Source organism: Heteronotia binoei, chromosome 13 (genome assembly GCF_032191835.1).
Source record: "Heteronotia binoei isolate CCM8104 ecotype False Entrance Well chromosome 13, APGP_CSIRO_Hbin_v1, whole genome shotgun sequence".
Lineage (NCBI taxonomy): Eukaryota > Metazoa > Chordata > Lepidosauria > Squamata > Gekkonidae > Heteronotia > Heteronotia binoei.
In genome coordinates, this window is record NC_083235.1 from 34,172,154 (window position 1) to 34,178,899 (window position 6,746).

At 43.3% G+C, this 6,746-nt stretch overlaps 1 long non-coding RNA gene across 1 annotated transcript; it reads right to left on the reverse strand.

Moving 5' to 3' along the window:
- Positions 1 to 527: 527 nt before the first annotated feature.
- LOC132581773 (uncharacterized) lies at positions 528 to 6,244 on the reverse strand. The gene is made up of 2 exons (XR_009556138.1): positions 6,211 to 6,244; positions 528 to 1,483 (listed from the first exon to the last, which is right to left on the reverse strand). It is a non-coding gene; the product is annotated as an uncharacterized LOC132581773 (long non-coding RNA).
- Positions 6,245 to 6,746: the final 502 nt, after the last annotated feature.

The following is a 6,746-nucleotide window of genomic DNA, read 5'->3' on the forward strand; positions in this document are numbered from 1 at the left end:
CGTCAACCTGAATTGGCTGCGACTTGATGCCATTTTACACAGTTTTTATAAAAGATACACATGTGTACAACCACTAGAGGTCACACTTCTGCAGTTGTCAATCTCCATACAGAACAGGTGTTCAGACATTGCTCATTTGGATTCAGGCAATTCCTGATAAAGAAGTTGCTGTCGTGTAACCCAGTTCTACCCCCAAAACAATTTGACACTTCCTTTAAAAGGCTTGATGGAATAGTTGCTGCTTATGGCAAGTTGCTCTGGATCTAGTTTGTAAAAGGATGCATCATATTGACTTGTTTGTCAAGGAATTTCTTATTTTTTAAAGCATACCTTCTCCCTCAAATTCCTGAGCCAATATAGAGAGGAATTATCAGTACGGCCCTGTGGAGAAGACTTGATTAACAACTACAGCTTGCCCAAGACCATTCAATGCAGTGGCCATATTGTAGCATGAGAATCAGGCCAAAAAATGCCTTATGGAAGTTCTTTATCATGAGGAAAAAAATGGAGTCCCTCAAATCACTCTCTTTTTGCAGTTCTGCCAGTTTATTAGAAACAGAGAATTCCAAAAAAGGACAGAAAACAAAGTACAAGCAGGAACCTTTTATACAGAAGATGTTACCATATCACCAATCACTTGGAGGTAGAATGACACTTTTAAGTTACCTTATGAAACCTATGTTCCTATTAATGCCACTTTAGGATCAGAGAAAATTAGATATATATGACATTCACAAGTATTAGGACAAGCTCTTTGATGAAATCAGGACATTGTGTTTTTATCTTGCTATATAAATATGTAGTGATTCAGCCCTGAATTGATGCAGTCTTGTTGATGGGTTAATTGAGACATTAACAAATAACACATAGGAGGTGGATATTACAAGTTTTTTCCAGTTTCCACAATTGCTGTAGGTGAAATCAATGAAGCGAAGCCAATTTACTACAAAGTCCAACAACAGGAGTCATACATTTATACAGTAACAATCACCAATCAAAACTGGAATTTATAGGAAATATATGGTGCAGCCCATCAATTTAATTTTTAAAAAGAGACCATAGTTTGGCAACAAGGTATCTGTGCAAATAACTAAAGGGCTGGTTTTGCAAACTGCAAGTTCCATTGCCATTAGCTAATAGAGGAGCCCTTCCTTTTAATAGTCTTAGTAGTTTCGACCACAGTGACCAGCAGCAGTTTCTACAGATTTGATATGGGAGCCCCTCTTACTCCCACAACTAAAGCCCCGTGGAGGGGGGCAGGCATCTACATAAGGTGGACAAGGTTTGACACAGGGAATGCAATTCCCTGCATCCCTGTAAGGAGGTACAGCATCAACACACACATCTCTGGCTGGGCCACACTTTGTTACTCCGGTGCTAGAGGGTATCACAATCCGCCTAGCGGGCCCACACACACCATGAGGTCCACATGGAGATCGAGGTTTGGTGTCACACACAACTGCTCCTTGGCTTCTTCGTACAGCTAGGGAAAAGAAATAACATACTTTCATAGTTAACTTGAGATCCCAGATTTCTGGATAGGCTCATTTGTCACATATTTAGTTCACTCTGTAGGCTTCCCTGGTCTGAAGGTTTAGCAACAAACCTTGATTTGGGCAGTCCAGCACTGGCTATATTAAATGGCTGCAAAAAAAATTCCTTCACTCCAACATTATCTCCTTTCTTTTGCAGGGGGCAAACAATTTTTTTTCTAGTCCCCTTGTCTCTTCAGCCTCCAGAGCTCTGGACCTCAGTTCTTTGTCCACAAAACAACCTTTGCAAAAGCCCTGCTGTTTCTGGGGTTGCCAGCTTGGCACAATCAAATGGCAGGAGATTTGAGGGTGTGTGCCTGGGAAGGGTGGAATGTATATTCTTCATGATGCTCTAGGAATTCCCCCATTCTCTAGAGTAAAGGCCATAAAGATCACAAGGATTCCTAGAATGTTCACTGGAAGTGGTTTCACATTCTGCAGCTTTCTCCCTGGAAGTGGTATGACTTCCTGACAATGCTCTAGGAATTAGGGGTGTGCATTTGGTTCAGCCGAATCAAAGAAACCCACGAATCACCCCTGATTTGGAAGTATACGGCGCCGTATACTTCCAAATCCATTTTGAAGCCATTATACAAAAGCCGTATATGGCTCCCCGTATACTTCTGAATAGATATTTGGAAGTATACGGAACTCCATGGAAAAGGCGGGAAAGGAGCTTCTGCAGCCTCAGGGGAGCTGCTTGCCTCCTTTCCTGCCTTTGGAAGCCTTTTCCCACCTCTCCCATAGCTTCCCTGGGATCAGGGAGGGAGGGGGAGGGGGAGAGGAGCCCCAGCAGCCAATCCAAAGCATGCATTTGCAAAATGCATTACAAATGCATGCTTTGCAGAGCTGTTGTGTAGCTGATGGCTGGGCTAATCCAGCCATCAGCTGGGTATCCAAGTTTACTTGGGTATCCAAGTAAACAGTGTTCTCTGGCCAATCACGGAGCAGTGATATTTTTTGAAACTGCTGTGTAGAGCCAGATAATTTTTTAAAGGAGTCTGCCTGGCTGGACTCCATTCCATTGCTGGTGTGTGAGAGAGATTGTGCTGCGCTGGTCTTTGGCCTCAGCTGCTGCTGCTCTTCTCAGCCATGCCTGACCTGCTAGGAGAAGAGAAGACGTCTAAGGCAAGACAGTCTTGGGGTTCTTGTTTTTATTTTAGTTAGTAAAAGGACTTTTTAAGACTCAGAGTCCCTTTACTTATCCAGATTTGGGAGGGTGAGTACTGGGTAGTTTATTTGGGGTTAGGGGGTTCTGCTTTGGGTGGGGGCCTGGGGTGGGGTTGGGGGGGTTGCCAATTTGCCCATATCTTACTTTAGTGAGAGGACTTTTAAAAGTGCAGTGTCCTTTTACTCTGTGTTTGATTTGTTGCTGCTGTGTTCTGCTGCTGTTGTTCCTTTTCTCTTCTGGTTCTGGTTCTTGTGGAGGGGGGGTGGGCTGTTTGGCCTAATTTTCATTGTTAAAAAGGTCACTTTTTAAACAGTTTAGTTTGTTTCTCAGTGGTCTGTTTGACTCTGTTGTTGTTGTTTGGATCTGTCCACTGCTTCTCTTGTTTGAGAGTTGTGTTGTTTGGGGCAGGGCTGGAGAGCTGGCATCTGTAGATTGTGTGTCCTGTGGCAGGGAAGCTGGTCCTGGGTGAGAGACCCAGAGCCAGAAGGCTTGTTGTGCTTGGCCAGCTCTCCCCGTGTTGTTTGGGGCAGGGCTGGAGAGCTGGCATCTGGGTTTGCTGCAGCCAGGTCTACAGAGCAGACCTTGAGCAGATTGTGTTTTGTGTGGCAGTGACATTAGCAACTGGGTTTATATTGGTTCCAGGCCAGCAGGGTTCATAGAGTAGATAGATGGATGTAGTGCATTTGGGTCCTATAGAGATTCTGTGGTGTGAAGTTAGGTTTGGCTTTGGGTGCCCCTGGAATGGGACCCCCTGGCCCAATCTTTTTGGGACTTGGGGGTTTTGTAGGGGAGAGTCCCCTGCGGGTTCCCTGCAGTTTTGGGAGCTCTCCCTCAACCCCCCTGCTCCCTAGTAGCCTCTAATAATGCCCTATGTTGCCATTGATTTCAATGGCCATAGGGTATAATGGGGCTGTATATTCGGAAATAGCCGAGCATCCAACATATATGCAGCTATTCCAAGTACTGGTATTCGGAAATACACAGTATTCCAAATTTTTTGGCCCCGTGTATTTCCGAATCCATGTAAATCTGAATTTTTGTTTTTTTGCACACCCCTACTAGGAATCCCTATAATCGCTGTGGTTTTTACCATTGAGAATGGAGAAATTCCAAAGGCATCATGATTAATGCTACCCCTCATTTTTTTCCCCTCCCAGTCTTCAAACGATTAAGAGAGGAATTAGGGCCAAGGGCGTGGCTTTGACTGCTATGGGTTTCAAATGGCAAGACTAGTTGTTCCTTCAACATTTAATTAGCTTTTAGTAGGCATCTTAGTATTACTTCTCTCTACTTGCTACAATGTAGAGATACAGTGGGGTGCTGAGAGAATTTGTAGGGTCCATAGTGGTTGAGAATCAGGGCTGTGGTTGAGTGACAGCACATAATTTGCATGCAGAAAATCTCAGGATCTATCTCTGTCATCTCTTATTTATTTATTTATTTATTTATTTATTTATTTATTTATTTATTCATTCATTCATTCATTCATTCATTCATTCATTCATTCATTTTATATCCTGCCCTCACCACCAAGGCGGGCTCAGGGCGGTTTACAACATAAAATCCAGAACAAGATTAATAAATATTAAAATACATATTCAATAATTTACAATAGTTAAAACAGTATTTAAGGATCTCAGGGAGAAGGAGCAAGGTAAGAGCTTTCTTTGTCTGAGACTCTGGAGATCCATTCCAGTCAGAGTTAACAATACAGAACAAGATGGAGGAAATTGGGTGGGGGAGACTCTCCTCAGCTGCCCCGCCTCTGCTTCAATACCTCCCACAATCTGTTGGAATTTCTCTAGCTTTGCACTTCCTGCACTAAGCCGGTGGGTTAGTCTTAATGGCCTATACAGCCCTATCTGTCTCTAAGCTCAGTGCTCTTAGAATAAACCAGTTTCTCACTTTCATAGTCCTCAAAAAGGTCCCTTTATTGAGTGACCCATTCCCTTCTCATTCAGTTAGATTCACTGAAGAGTTCATGGAAAGTGTTGACAGAGCAGGGCTTTCCCCAGTGTTTAAGCTGCCTCCTGTTGGTCTCAAAATTCCTCTTTCAAAATTAAGGGAGACTTGTAGGCAAAAAGAGCTGCAGGACAGGGAGATGCAGCTTTTCCAGAAATGCAAGCTGCAAGTAGATCATTTACTTGATTAGCTTTCATTGCTGCATAGGGTTGCCAGGTCCAACTCAGGAAATACCTAGGACCTTTGGCGGTGGAGCCTGGAGACTTTGGGGGTTGGGCCTGGAGACTTTCCCATTCCCTAAAAACCAAATAAATAGAAATACAGCAGAGCACTCTGCATTTCCTCATCCTCTTTTTTTGCCTTCAGTTTCCGAATAGCTGCATTTCCACTAAATAAAAGTGAAATTTGTCATACCTCCCCAAGTCCCTTGTCAGGCTTTGGTACATTTCTAAGCATGGCTTTATTAAGAGACATATACACTTACAAAGCAGCCAAAATAAATACAAATAATTTGCAAGCCCACACTTTTGTGATCTCACTGGGGCAATGGTATAAATCGCTTTACTCATGGGAGCTGCTGAATGTAACCATCTGCTGAATTCCAAACAACTTATTCAGACTAACACAGGAAAGTGAAAGTAAGGAAGAAAGCAGTCTAGAGGATGGAGTTTTCCTCCATCCCATAAATAGGTTCTAGTTGACTCTTTACTGTCCATTTTACTATACAAACAATTTCTGAAAGGAATGCAAAACAAACAGAGGGACTGTGTTCTCTTCCCTTCTCAAATGCTTCACACACTCACCAGGAAGAACCATGTGGCTCTGCCTGGTTCCCACCCCCTTCCCCTGCAGTTTTCATCCTGTTGAGATTTGAAGGTACACACACATTCCAAGACACAAACAATTTGCAAGCTTCTTCTAAATCTGCCAAGATTTAAAGGCACATCATGGCTCTTGAGGCGGGCTTCTCTCCACCAGCCAGCTGGCGGCTGGTGGGGAGGAGCATGCAAAACCAGGAGTCCTCCCCCACCTGTACCTGTGGTCTAGAAAGCCTATTTCTGCAGCCTTCCCACCTCCTATGGCATAGTTTGCTTGTGGATCTCTCCTGATTCTCAGATGGAAGTTCAGGAGAAATGGGGAATGATCCCCTCCATCAGCTCTTTCCAATGAATCTAACCCATAGTTTGCATCTTGGCACACAGCCCTCCTTACCCCTTATTGCGGCACTGATGACAGAGACTCAATAATTGCATTTGTTATTTAAAACAATCAAACAGAAAAGAGGCAGGGAGCAAGACTGTAAGGCTGTCAACTCTGGCCTGGGAAACTGCTGGTGGTATGGGGGTGGTGCCTGTGGAAGGGACAATTGCGGGGGGTGGGGGTGGATTTCTATGGTATACCATAGAGTTTGCACTGTAATACTGCATTTTATCCTGAGGAACTGATGGCTGTAGCCTGGAGATCAGCTCTAATTCTGGGGGAACTCTAGGTCATGCCTGAAGGTTGGCAACTCTAAGCAAGACAGATGACCGTCAACATACTTACAGATGTTCACAGCACATTCTCCTTCACTCAACCTAATGAGATAGAAGTTGACAGTTTATTAATAAATATCTCATTAATTTATTTTCACTGGTCCCTTAGCCTGGTAACAAGTCTAGACACTGGATATGAAGCTCTTCAGAATAGACACATTCAGTTCACTTCTGATCCAATAACTTCTGAAGGTTGCTTACTTATTTAAGCTGTTTTTACCCACCTTTTGCTCAAAAAAGACTCAAGGCTGTTTACAGTTACTTTAATAAAACACCATGAAATCAGAGAAACAGTTAAAACCAAAATATAACACACAGGGCTTTTTTTTTTGTAGCTTCTTTGCATATTAGGCTACACCCCCTCCTCCCAATGTAGTCAATCCTCCAAGAGCTTTCAGTAGGCCCTGTACGAAGAGCCCTATAAGCTCTTGGAGGATTAGCTACATCAAGGGAGTGTAGCCTAATATGCAAAGGAGTTCCTGATTAAAAAAAAAAAAAGCCCTGATAACACAGATGTTAAAAAATTCAGACCCTTGAAAAACTTGC